General features: G+C 49.1%; 1 non-coding gene across 1 annotated transcript; it reads right to left on the bottom strand.

Moving 5' to 3' along the window:
• Window positions 1–562: 562 nt before the first annotated feature.
• Window positions 563–726, bottom strand: LOC138481806 (U1 spliceosomal RNA). The gene has a single exon (XR_011274418.1). It is a non-coding gene; the product is annotated as a U1 spliceosomal RNA (small nuclear RNA).
• Window positions 727–13,288: the final 12,562 nt, after the last annotated feature.

Here is a 13,288-nt window from a genome sequence, read left to right as displayed (position 1 = left end):
TTTTCTTGCGGTCCCCACCACCCCCCAAGAATTTCTTTTCAAATATGGAGTTGAAATGGGGCATTTTATAGCAGAAAAGGTGACCAAAAAGCCATAAGTTTACAATCAGTTCTAAAGGGGAACATGAAAATTCCATGTCACTAACAACAGAAAAGAAAATTTTACAACACAACACGTTTTAATGATCAAAGTGTCCACAGTGTAAGACAGAACTGTCTCTGATGTAACACATTGCCATGCTGGTTGTACCCAAAATATGCCTCTGTAGCAACATTTCTATGCTGGCTGTTCCCAATTTAGGCCAGCAGTATCCTGTACAAAGCATGATTGATGCTGCCTGAGCATGTGCAGTGTGACCAATACATATGCCAGATTATCTCTGTAATACACATTACTTCTGTGGTAATTAAAGAAGTATAATTCAATTCAACTGATAAAATGTGGAAAAGCGATCCCCCAAAGGTGAACCTAATTGAAGAAACGCAATGTGAGCGCAATCTTACAGTATGCAAACTAGCAGGGCTAGTGCACACTTTACCTTTTCTTTCTTTCACCAATAAATCAGGGGAGAGCGCGAACGCAGTCCCCCACTACCAGAAATAATGCAGTTGAGTATCCCGCATTTGGGGACATAGCAGGGGTCAGCAAATCCGATGTGCAATGGGTGAGCCTCACCCTGGGAGATCTGCCCTTGAGATCACAGATTCTCCCCTGCCAGCTAAGTATGAGTTGCAAGCAAGAGGGCAGGGGTTGGGCCCGTTCTGGAAGCCCTGCTAAGCAAGGTTGAAAAGGTAGGCCCTGACCCAGCCCCAGCACCCCCCCCCCCAGAAGCTCTGAGCGTCTGCAGAGCTGCCTGTCCCCCGTGTAGGCCTGTTGCAGTCTGCCCACAGGCCTGTCGGCCCCACACACGCGCCCGTGGCCCTCTTGAGCGGACAGGTCGCCCTGCTTAATGTTAGGAAAGATTTCGTAATTGTAGGTAATTTTCCTTCCATGTGGCAACCCCTAAACTTTTTGCTGTTGTTTTTCACCTTGTTCTTGACTTTGCCAGAGAAGTGCAGCCTTCTGCCGCACTCCTCTGGGATTTCGCTCCTTTCTTACGGGGAAACTGACATGCCCTTAAGACAGTCAGTAGCGGGGAACGCTGTTTCCCGTAGTTTCTTTTATCATGTTGCGGCTTTAGTGCAACATGACACAAGAGGGCACTGTAAGCTAAGTTACAGCTCTCTTGGGTCTCTAGCCTTCTACATGCCCTAGATACTCGTTTCGGATTGTATTTGATCGGTGCAAGTGATTCAGGGACGGGAATGGTGGCAGCGATCGTTTCTTTGTATTTTGAGCTCCTTTTGGCGTTCTAAGCGCGTTTTCTGCGCTTAACCCAAAATGGTGGCCTGGCTCCCAAAATGGCCAGACCACGAGGCTCCTTTATCCTGTCCGCTGACCGTCTTGCTCCCTTCACCTTCCCCAGGTCGAGCCGACCCGGGGCCTTCCTTATTTGGGCATGTACTTTCCCGCGAAACACGGATGCTTTCGCAGGCTTCTACATGTCTTTTGTGTGCCTCCAGGATGTGGGCTGGGATGTCTGGTCCCAATACACATCCTGGGTGCCAGAGAGTCTAGGGTGGTGTGAATGCCTGGGACCACCGTGGTCCGTGATTGGTCCGCGAATGGTGTGAGTGTTAATGAGCGGATCTCCCATTGGCTCCCCTCCGTTTTGGCGCGAAGGGAACCGTGGATAAGAGGGGGCTGGAAACACCACTACCATGTCGATCTCCTGAGTTCTCACGAACGAAGGAATACAGGAGCCAAGTATCCTGCAACCAAGAGGCTGGACCGAGGAATCGCTGGTGACCCGCTGAAGGACTCCTCCTTTGCACTGCTGTCGTCCTGTGAAACCCCTTCCTCCTTTGATCGAACCAGAAGGCCTGTACTGGTGCTTCGACCTTTGGAATAGTAGGAACAGCTATTCTCGGCGACTTCATCATCTCCTGCCAGTAAGCCTTCGGAAGCGTCTCTGGGCCATCCAGTTGACTGACCAGCTTACACGGGAGTCCTGCTCTGTAACCGCCGCCAGGTTGTGTAGTATTTCGAGTCCTTGTCACTCTCACACGCTTCGTACACTTGGCGTTCCCAAGTCTGAAGTGAGTAGTGTACATTTGGCTCAGATACACACGGCCGCTCCGTTGCCCTGCTGTGGTGACAAAACTGTGCAGGTTTCTTCGATTGGGACGTCTTTTTTCTCTACACGACGACGAGGCATTCCCGGCTCTTCTGAACCTGCCAGCTGCCGAAACTAACGTGGAGAAGCCTGGGTCTGCTTGCATCGGGGACCGGTGAGTAGTATAGCTAGGATCTGGTCGCCCTCCTGCAGTAGCCCATTGCTTTTCCCCGCTGTGTAAAAACAGCACCCTTTTGTCCGTACTCGCGCTCTGCTTCTGCTCACTGTGGAGGCTGCGCTTGAGTCGCGGAACCTGTTCTTCTTCTGTTGTGCACTAACCCGAACTGCCTGACTTCCTCCGAAGAGCTTCTCCTTTTGCCCGTTGGCACCAGTGTGTGCATGTACTTTGAGCACAAGGCTCCACTCTTCGCAGGGCTCGGACTTCCATCTAGTTAGGTGCCTCTGAAGGCGAACTGAGTCTAAAGCATTATCGCACTGCCTGTTTTCTTTCCCTTTCAGGTGGACTACACATTTCGTGCATATAACGCTTGCGACTGTCGTATTTGTATATATATTGTGTTGATATGGTATGTGTTGGCTTAATATTGTGATATTGTGATTTTCTCGCTACGGTCATTATTTTAAAGGCCTTAAAATAAATGTGTATATATTTTTGATATAACAACTGTTTGGAGTAGTTTGTAAGCGCTCTTGCTTTGTGTGCTCATTGCGGGCTTCCAGTCACCCTCACCCCTCTTGAGACCTAGTCTTGACCGCCGCGATCGCTACCTTGATTGGTCTGGCTCGTCCAGAGGTTACCCTGTTCCAAGTAATTAGGTTGGCCTTCTGAACTTCTGCGCCACCAGGACAGAGTTCAGAAATCCGTCTTAACAAATTGGTGTGCAGCGGTGGGATACGACTGGAGGTATCCAGTGTTGCGCACGAACTAAGGCATTTCAGGTTATTCCAACCAGGACGCGTAGTGAATTGTTGTAGTATAACTTTAAAAAGGCCATAGTCCTATCTAACAGTATGGAAACAAATACCTTGTTAACTTTAAATGCTTCCAAATCAGAAACATTGAAGAAGATGTGTGCGGAGAGAGATGTTTCCTCTCAAGGCACGAAATTGGAAATGATCCAAAGAATCGTGGCGTGGCAAGAAGCACAGCTTGACGCTATAACTTCTGAGGACAGTGCGGAAGGTGGTGGGGCTGCTCTCACTGGTAGAACCGACGGTTCTGCCGCCGCACTGATCCATCGCGACCACGAGGACAGGGAGGACGAGATGTCTAATGTTTCCTCTGCCGGTGCTGATGGGGAGGCTATGCTTGAATTCAAGAAGCAAGAGCTGCGGTTTAGGCAGCAGGAGCTTGAATTCAGCATAGCCAAACTAAAAATCGAACAGGCAGAAAAACAGAAAGACAGGGATCACCAGTTGGAACTGGCCAAGCTTCAGGTTGCAAATGGGTCCAAGGGTCCTGGACATGGGTCTGGGGCCTCCTCTCATCCACGGTTTCCGAAAGATCTGCTCAGTGTGTATGAAGAAAGGAATGACATTATGGACTGGCTGAATGCGTTTGAGTATGCATGCGAAGTTCAACAAGTTGACAATGCTGATAAGATTGCCTGGTTACTCAGCAGACTGCCCCATTCTGGCTGTAGTGCCATCATGGAAATGTCGAAGGCTGAGCGAGCTGATTTCGCAATGTTAAAGCAAACTCTCATTTTAAAGTTTGGGAAGACTCCGGCCCAATATTTGAAACGTTTCAGAGAGTATAAGAAAAAGGAAGGTGGTACTTGGGTATCTTATGTCACTGAATCCTTGAAAAACTTAACTGGCTGGGTCGAAGGTTATAAGGTTTCTACCTTCGAAGGCATGATAAATCTTGTCATGCTGGAACACATTTTTGCTTCTTCTTCCCCGGAGCTTAAGCAGCATTTGGCCGATTCGAAGGAGATACTAAGAGGCTGGCCATTGCAGCAGACTTATGGGTGTCACATCAAGTGTCCCATAAGGACAAAACTCATCCTGGTAAGCAGGAGGAAGGGAAAAAGTCCAAAGATATGGAGGGTGGAGAATCTGCTAAATCTTCTTCCCATAAGGGCCACAAAAAGAAAAATAAGGGTAGGACACAAGAGAACTCACAGGGTAGTGGAGGTCCGCCTCCGAAACAGAACTCTGGTTACAATAAGCCTCCCTATGTAAACAGACCCAATGGATCTTGTTTTGCTTGTGGAGCAACTGACCACGTGAAGGGGGATCCCCGGTGTAAGGTTAGACCTTTGGGGGTCCACTCCGCTAATCTGGCCTTCTCCTCCTACGAGGAAGAAGAGATTACAGGAGCATCCTTCTCCTCAGACTCATTTCCCAGCGGGATAGAGGCTGAGGTAGTTTTAGTGTCCCTGGGTTCCATGGGAGCTTAAAGTCGCAGAGGCTTATGCTAGGATTCCGGATAATACCAAGCACTACTTTAAAGACAGTGTGCTGATCAATGGAGTAGATACTCCAGCTCTTAGGGATAGTGGGTGCAGTCGCACTGTAGTGGATTCTACCTTGGTAGACTCAGAGGAAGTTGCCAGAGCTACTCTGATGCCCACTAAGTTGGCTGACGGCCCACTCCGTATGTTCCCAGTAATACCTGTAAATCTTACTTTAAATGGTACAGCAGTCAGGATTCCAGTGAGCATTCAGAGAAACGTCCCGGGAAAGGTCTTGTTAGGTAATGATCTCAGAGCTTTAGGGCTCGTAGGAGACACTGCCGAAAGACCCTACACACGGTCTCAAGCACGGGCAGCATTGGCCAAGTCCAATACGCCGCCCCAGCCGAAGGGGAAACCCAAGGCGAAAGGAGTCGACAAGTCACGACGAGGGAAAGAGAATATTCCCCCGAGCTCGCCTACCACTGCGGTGGAGGAAGTTGGTCAATCGCCCGGGCCTGACGAGGAGGTGGCGATGCCTGAAGTATTTGACCCCAACGATCATCCTGAACTAAAAGACTTGTTAGTTGAAGGAGGTCCTGATAGGGACGAATTCAGTAAAGGCCAACGTGAGTGCCCATCTCTGGAAGGCCTAAGGAGACAGGCCTGCTCCCAGCTTGAGGGTGAACCTCCTGGGACGCATAGGATTTATTGGGAAGGTGGACTCCTGTATAGTGAGCCCACAGAGTCTACAGAAGGAGACCATAGGAGGTTGGTGGTTCCCCTTGCTGTTAGGCCCTTCCTCCTGCAGTTGGCGCATGAAGTTCCCCTTGCTGGTCACCTTGGTATGAAGAGGACCAAGCAAAGGTTATCCATGCACTTCTACTGGCCCAAGATGGGGGTGCAAGTAGAAAGTCACTGCAGGAGTTGTGCCTCCTGTCAGTTGTCTGGTAAGGTTGGCGCGACAATCCAAGCTCCGTTGGTACCACTCCCAGTTGTGGGGGTACCATTTGAAAGGGTAGGGATCGACATCGTCGGTCCCCTTGACCCGCAAACATCCTCGGGCAATAGGTTTATCCTGGTGCTGGTCGACCATGCAACCAGATATCCTGAGGCCATCCCATTGAAAACTGTAACTGCCAAGTCAGTTGTAAAAGCTTTACTTGGCATATTTACTAGGGTTGGCTTCCCTAAAGAAGTTGTGTCGGATCGTGGCAGCAACTTTATGTCGAAGTATATGCAGGCTATGTGGAAAGAATGTGGGGTCACCTACAAGTTCTCTTCTGCATACCACCCCCAGACCAATGGTCTGGGGGGGCGTTTTAACAGGACGTTAAAGAGCGTGATTGGGGCTCTGGAGGAGCCTCAGAGAAGAAAATGGGATCTTCTTGTTTCATGCTTACTGTTTGCCTACCGAGAGGTACTACAGGAGGGTGTTGGCTTCAGCCCCTTCGAACTTCTGTTCGGTCATCCCGTACGGGGACCCTTAGCCATCGTCAAGGAGGGATGGGAGATGCCCACTCCCCCTGTTACTACCAACGTAGTTGATTATGTGCTAGGGCTCAGAAAACGGATGATACTTCTGATGGGCTTGGCTAGTGATAAATTGAAGGCAGGGCAAGCGCTGGTGAAACATTGGTACGACCAGAAAGCTTCCCTCATCAACTTTACACTTGGTCAGCAAGTCCTGATCATGAATCCCATAAGGCCTCGAGCTTTACAGGACAAATGGTCAGGACCTTACCCAGTGGTGGAGCCCCTGGGTGAGGTTAACTATTCAGTGGACCTTGGAAGGCCTGGACAGGCTCCAAAAGTGTTTCACGTGAATAGGCTGAAGGCTTTCGTCCCAAGCGTCGAAATCGCAGCACTGCTACTGGCTTCAGATGTTGAGGAAGAGGAGTCTGAACCTCTCCCCGACCTGTTCCAAAGCAGTCCTTCAGATAGCTCTTTTGAGGGTGTCCGAGTGGCCCCTCACCAAAATGGACAAGGCTCAGTGGTTTACCTTGGACATGAAGTAGGTGGAGGGAGGAGACAGCCTCTACCCAGTAAGGTACAAGCAGTACAAGACTGGCCTACCCCCACTACGCAAACCCAAGTGAGAGCCTTCTTAGGACTCACGGGGTTTTACCGCAATTTTGTGGCAGACTATGGCACCATAGCTGCTCCTCTGACTGCCCTCACAACTCCGAAGAAACCCAAGAAGCTAACTTGGACCGACGAGTGTGAGAAGGCCTTCAATGGCTTAAAAGACTCCTTGTGCCAGGCCCCTGTCCTCAGGGCCCCTGATTATCAAAGACCTTTTATCGTGCAGACGGACGCCTCTGACACTGGGATAGGAGCTGTACTATCACAAGTAGATGAGAAGGGTAAGGAACACCCTATCGGTTTTATTAGTCGCCAGCTTAAGGACAGAGAGCTCAGATTGTCCACGGTAGAGAAAGAATGTTTCTCTGTTGTGTGGGCCCTAAGGAAGCTGAGGCCCTACCTCTAGGGGACCCACTTCACTGTGCAGACTGACCATAAGCCGTTAAAGTGGCTAATGAACATGAAGGGGGAGAATCCAAAGTTGCTTAGGTGGTCCATAAGTCTACAAGGCTTCGACTTCACTATTGAGCATAGGCCAGGTGTCCAACATAGCAATGCTGATGGGTTGTCCAGAATGTTTAACCGACCTGAACAAGAGACTCATCCAGGGGTGGATTAGTTCCCCCTGTCCATAGTCTGGGAGGGGCGAGTGTTAGGAAAGATTTCGTAATTGTAGGTAATTTTCCTTCCATGTGGCAACCCCTAAACTTGTTGCTGTTGTTTTTCACCTTGTTCTTGACTTTGCCAGAGAAGTGCAGCCTTCTGCCGCACTCCTCTGGGATTTCGCTCCTTTCTTACGGGGAAACTGACATGCCCTTAAGACAGTCAGTACCGGGGAACGCTGTTTCCCGTAGTTTCTTTTATCATGTTGCGGCTTTAGTGCAACATGACACAAGAGGGCACTGTAAGCTAAGTTACAGCTCTCTTGGGTCTCTAGCCTTCAACAGGCCCTAGATACTCGTTTCGGATTGTATTTGATCGGTGCAAGTGATTCAGGGACGGGAATGGTGGCAGCGATCGTTTCTTTGTATTTTGAGCTCCTTTTGGCGTTCTAAGCGCGTTTTGTGCGCTTAACCCCAAATGGTGGCCTGGCTCCCAAAATGGCCAGACCACGAGGCTCCTTTATCCTGTCCGCTGACCGTCTTGCTCCCTTCACCTTCCCCAGGTCGAGCCGACCCGGGGCCTTCCTTATTTGGGCATGTACTTTCCCGCGAAACACGGATGCTTTCGCAGGCTTCTACATGTCTTTTGTGTGCCTCCAGGATGTGGGCTGGGATGTCTGGTCCCAATACACATCCTGGGTGCCAGAGAGTCTAGGGTGGTGTGAATGCCTGGGACCACCGTGGTCCGTGATTGGTCCACGAATGGTGTGAGTGTTAATGAGCGGATCTCCCATTGGCTCCCCTCCGTTTTGGCGCGAAGGGAACCGTGGATAAGAGGGGGCTGGAAACACCACTACCATGTCGATCTCCTGAGTTCTCACGAACGAAGGAATACAGGAGCCAAGTATCCTGCAACCAAGAGGCTGGACCGAGGAATCGCTGGTGACCCGCTGAAGGACTCCTCCTTTGCACTGCTGTCGTCCTGTGAAACCCCTTCCTCCTTTGATTGAACCAGAAGGCCTGTACTGGTGCTTCGACCTTTGGAATAGCAGGAACAGCTATTCTCGGCGACTTCATCATCTCCTGCCAGGAAGCCTTCGGAAGCGTCTCTGGGCCATCCAGTTGACTGACCAGCTTACACGGGAGTCCTGCTCTGTAACCGCCGCCAGGTTGTGTAGTATTTCGAGTCCTTGTCACTCTCACACGCTTCGTACACTTGGCGTTCCCAAGTCTGAAGTGAGTAGTGTACATTTGGCTCAGATACACACGGCCGCTCCGTTGCCCTGCTGTGGTGACAAAACTGTGCAGGTTTCTTCGATTGGGACGTCTTTTTTCTCTACACGACGACGAGGCATTCCCGGCTCTTCTGAACCTGCCAGCTGCCGAAACTAACGTGGAGAAGCCTGGGTCTGCTTGCATCGGGGACCGGTGAGTAGTATAGCTAGGATCTGGTCGCCCTCCTGCAGTAGCCCATTGCTTTTCCCCGCTGTGTAAAAACAGCACCCTTTTGTCCGTACTCGCGCTCTGCTTCTGCTCACTGTGGAGGCTGCGCTTGAGTCGCGGAACCTGTTCTTCTTCTGTTGTGCACTAACCCAAACTGCCTGACTTCCTCCGAAGAGCTTCTCCTTTTGCCCGTTGGCACCAGCGTGTGCAGGTACTTTGAGCACAAGGCTCCACTCTTCGCAGGGCTCGGACTTCCATCTAGTTAGGTGCCTCTGAAGGCGAACTGAGTCTAAAGCATTATCGCACTGCCTGTTTTCTTTCCCTTTCAGGTGGACTACACATTTCGTGCATATAACGCTTGCGACTGTCGTATTTGTATATATATTGTGTTGATATGGTATGTGTTGGCTTAATATTGTGATATTGTGATTTTCTCGCTACGGTCATTATTGTAAAGGCCTTAAAATAAATGTGTATATATTTTTGATATAACAACTGTTTGGAGTAGTTTGTAAGCGCTCTTGCTTTGTGTGCTCATTGCAGGCTTCCAGTCACCCTCACCCCTCTTGAGACCTAGTCTTGACCGCCGCGATCGCTACCTTGATTGGTCTGGCTCGTCCAGAGGTTACCCTGTTCCAAGTAATTAGGTTGGCCTTCTGAACTTCTGCGCCACCAGGACAGAGTTCAGAAATCCGTCTTAACACTTAACAAGAGCATCTTAGGCGGGGTGCCCCCCAGCCGGACACGGCAACAACGTGAAGGCGAGGCACGATCCGTGCTTGGACAGGGCTGGCGGCATGCAGCTGGCAGCCAGCCCCTCACCCCCAGGAGCTAGCTGGGCCTTCTTAAGGTTAGAGGGCCTGGAGGCAAAAACAGAGTCAGAGTAGGGCAGGGTGGCTTCAAGAACAACACGGACACCTGATATCATGGGGCTCACAAGTCTGGGGTTAGGGACCTGCGCACTTCACCCCTCCAGTAAATGCTGTGGACCTGAGCTGCTCAGCGCTGACCCCATTGACACCATCATAATCATCCTGGACCTCGACACTCCACCACCCCTGAAGTTCAGAGTTCTGCTCAAGGACAGTGCTGAAGCTTTGACATTTTGCATCTGAAACCCACGAGTATTCTAGTGTCCATAACTCGACACTGCCAATTTCTTCACATTCAAAGAGGATGATGCTGCAGTACCCATATGCTGTGTTGTGTCAGCCGAGGCCGCGCACAGCCAAAGGCAAGTCTTCCCTTTTCTGGCCCAGAGGTCACTGAGTCTTCCATTGCTATCCACTTTGCACGGCCTACTGTTCCCAGCGTTTTCTACCCGCAAATCAGCACCACTGCCAAACAGAACTGCATCATTGGGGCCCATTGCTGCTGCTCTCATACTGCGCTACCAAAAGAGTGAAAATAAGTTATACCTGTTGGGCTTGTCTGTTTCACCTTTATGATTGGGATCACTGCTGATTTAGTAGTAGTGTTTGGTTGAGTAGGTGGTTTAGCCACTACTCTTCCCTGTACTCCTGCAGAGCAATACTCATTTACATATAAATGTAATCCCGCTGTCCCGGGAGGATAGCTCAGCGGCAGCATGCTCGCCTTGGAGGCAAGACAACACGAAGCAACACAGGTTCAATCCCTGGGTCCGTGCTTAGAAACCTCTGGGTATTAAGCGCGTTATAAATAACATATCATACATCACAGCAGGGTGCAGGACTGAATTGGCAAAGGAACTGGGGGCTCCCATATGTGATATGTCAAGCTCCCAAATATGTGTAACCTTCATAAGCAACCTACAGAAACATTGGCAGGTGGTCCACTGAGGACCATTTGCTGGTTGCAGTGTGTTAGTGGGGCACTACTGGGGTAACATATTGTGCTGTACATGTGGTATTCACCACGCCTTGATACCTCACTAGCCACATCTATAATGTGCAATGTACTTGGTATAATGCATGGACATTTTCATCAATCCGCACTGTGCTTAGAGGTAAACCTAACTTAGCTTGAGCTGTTCTTCTTTGTCTCGAGATGAGAAAAAAAGCGCTGCAAAGGTTAGGTTTGCCAGCTCATAAAGGTTCACCTTCGGTGACATTCTCAATTCAAAAGAACGATTTTTGGGGCAGACAGGCTGTCTCGCCGCAACCCCTGCTGAACATATGTCCAAAGATGACAAACCTTGAAAAGTAACTCGGCACAATGGCCCTCTGAGCAGCGGCCCACAGCTAAACAGGGGTTCAGGAATCCGGTGTGCTGCCCACGCACAGCACCTGTCCGCATAATCCTTCGCCCAGGCCAGCACTCTCTTCTCCTCACCTCGCCACCTCCTCCCTTCATCTCGGCTCGCCTTTTGCGCCTCGGAGCAATTACGTGACCCGGGTCATCGGTTACAGAGGAGACGCGTGAACCTCAGCTTCTGAGTTTCCTCCTACAGTCCCGGAGACACGCTGCGGGCATGTCTGGGCCAGAGCCGGTTCCTCTTTTACATGGTGGGTCCAACGTGCCTGAAATGGGATATTTAAATGTACATTTCTTTTTTCTTTACTCTTGAGGGTTGTCCAACGTACGGCCTTGCGGGCCACATAAAATGGCTTGGAGGGCCGCATTGTGGCCCGTGGGCCGTATGTTGGACAACCCTGCTGTAGATTGACAAATTCCTACCCCTGAACTGAAGCAACAGCCGAAGGAGAGAGGAGTTAGACTAATCTCCTGGAATATAGCTGTCCTCAGGAAACATTTGATAAACCCTGACTGGTGTAGCTTTGTTCAGGGATATGAAGTGGTATGCTTTCAAGAAACATGGGAACTGGGTTCGATCACATTTCAGGGCAATGAAGTCTTCCAGGTGTCTGCCACAAAGGGGCCCAAGGGTAGGCTCTTTGGTGGGTTGGCAACATGGATCAGTACTGCCCTTAATTGGCAAATCTCTAATACTCAATCAAGTTCCCCTTACGTCCAGTACCAGGTGCTTAGCCCACCGGGCACCCAATCAGTTTCTATGCGCAATGCATATAATTGGGTCACAAACAAAAACTAGGAACCATACAATGGAACTGGCAAGGATATTGTAGAAACAAGAGAGATATATGAGTGTTTGGAACATCAAACCATATTAGCTGGTGATTTGAGCCTAAAAATCGAGCCCCTTCCGGATCTGGAGGGGGCTTGTGATAATTATGTTGAGGTATGGGATATCCCTCTCTTGGACTCATCGATGCCGGGCAGGGTCCATCCGCAGGTCCTTGGTTGGGCTGCTATCTTTCTTGGTATGGGCATACAGGCTTGTAATGGACGCTTCAGAAAGGATCAGCCGTCAAAATCTACATACCCAGGGAATAACAGCACTTGGCACGTAGATTATATATTTTTTTATCAATGAAACTGTTGGCCAATGAAAAGGACTAAGAGGTCTTGGAAAAAGGTATTAGCCTAATTGACCTAAAAACATTTGACCTAAAACATTTGATCGATTTTTGTAACTTTTCTTTTCAGTCAAATTTAATTAAATATGTATATATGGGGGCGGGTAAGGGTATAACTTAGACTGAGGGGAAGTGGGGGAGGGGTTCTGGGGGTCTCCCCCCGCAATTTAGACTGGAAAAAGTCAAATAAATTCGATCAAATATGATTAGGACAAATATGATTCGATCAAATATGATTAGACCCAAACGCAGGAAAAACAGGGAAGCAATCACAAGCTTTTGTCCCTAATGTTGATTAATATGGACTAATATGAGAGCAGTCATCAAAGTAACCCTCATACCCCGTCCAAATCCAGGGACAATTCAAATAGAGAATCAAATGGCTTGACCTTGACCTGGAGTCACTGAGACCAAACAGCTACGAGTCGATCCTGCCTGACTTGGAGTGGCTCTCATTAATGGATTCTGATAATGTAGAAATTTACTCTGTATATGAAAATCTGGTCCTGTCTATACAACCTTCCATGACTAAGCCCAGTAAGAACATAAACAAACTTGCCATAAAACATAGCATTTGGTTCGAAGAGACTGCAAGATAGCAAAACTTGATATCCTGAACTGCTTAAAAGGGAAAAGTATAAATCTTTGATAAAGATAAAAAAAGATAACTATGTCCGGCAAGAATGGGATACTTGCAAGTTCTTGAAAACATTTAGCGGGAATAAAGAAGGATGTGGCAAGGACATAGCCGTTAATATAAGCCCACGAACCTGGAGAAAATACTTTCTGAATCTTTACAGAACAGAAGTTCCATTAGATACCCAGGGTGAACCCCCACCAGTTCCAATCCAATTTGAGCTATGGGAGGTCCATAATGCTATCCGCTCCCAGAAGTGGGGAAAAGCCCCCAGACTGGATGTTGTACCGGTCAACTTAATTAAGGATGAATCAGTTATATGGGCACCAGTGTGATGGCACCTGTTTAAAACAACCTTCAGATTTAACAAGGAACTCCCCTCCTAGCAAAATGCAACAATAATTCCAATTTACAAAAAAGGAGGGTGAGAGAACCCAGAGAATTTCAGGCCAATATCTTTATTGGACAGAGTGGGGAAGATATTTGCTAGAGTCATCTATGAGCATCTCCAGGAGTGGGTGTTCCAG

Source organism: Ambystoma mexicanum, chromosome 5p, assembly GCF_040938575.1.
Source record: "Ambystoma mexicanum isolate Mex_15411 chromosome 5p, UKY_AmexF1_1, whole genome shotgun sequence".
In the NCBI taxonomy this organism is placed as follows: Eukaryota; Metazoa; Chordata; class Amphibia; order Caudata; family Ambystomatidae; genus Ambystoma; species Ambystoma mexicanum.
Note: the sequence above shows the minus strand (reverse complement) of the source record. Positions and strands in the feature narration are given on the sequence as shown.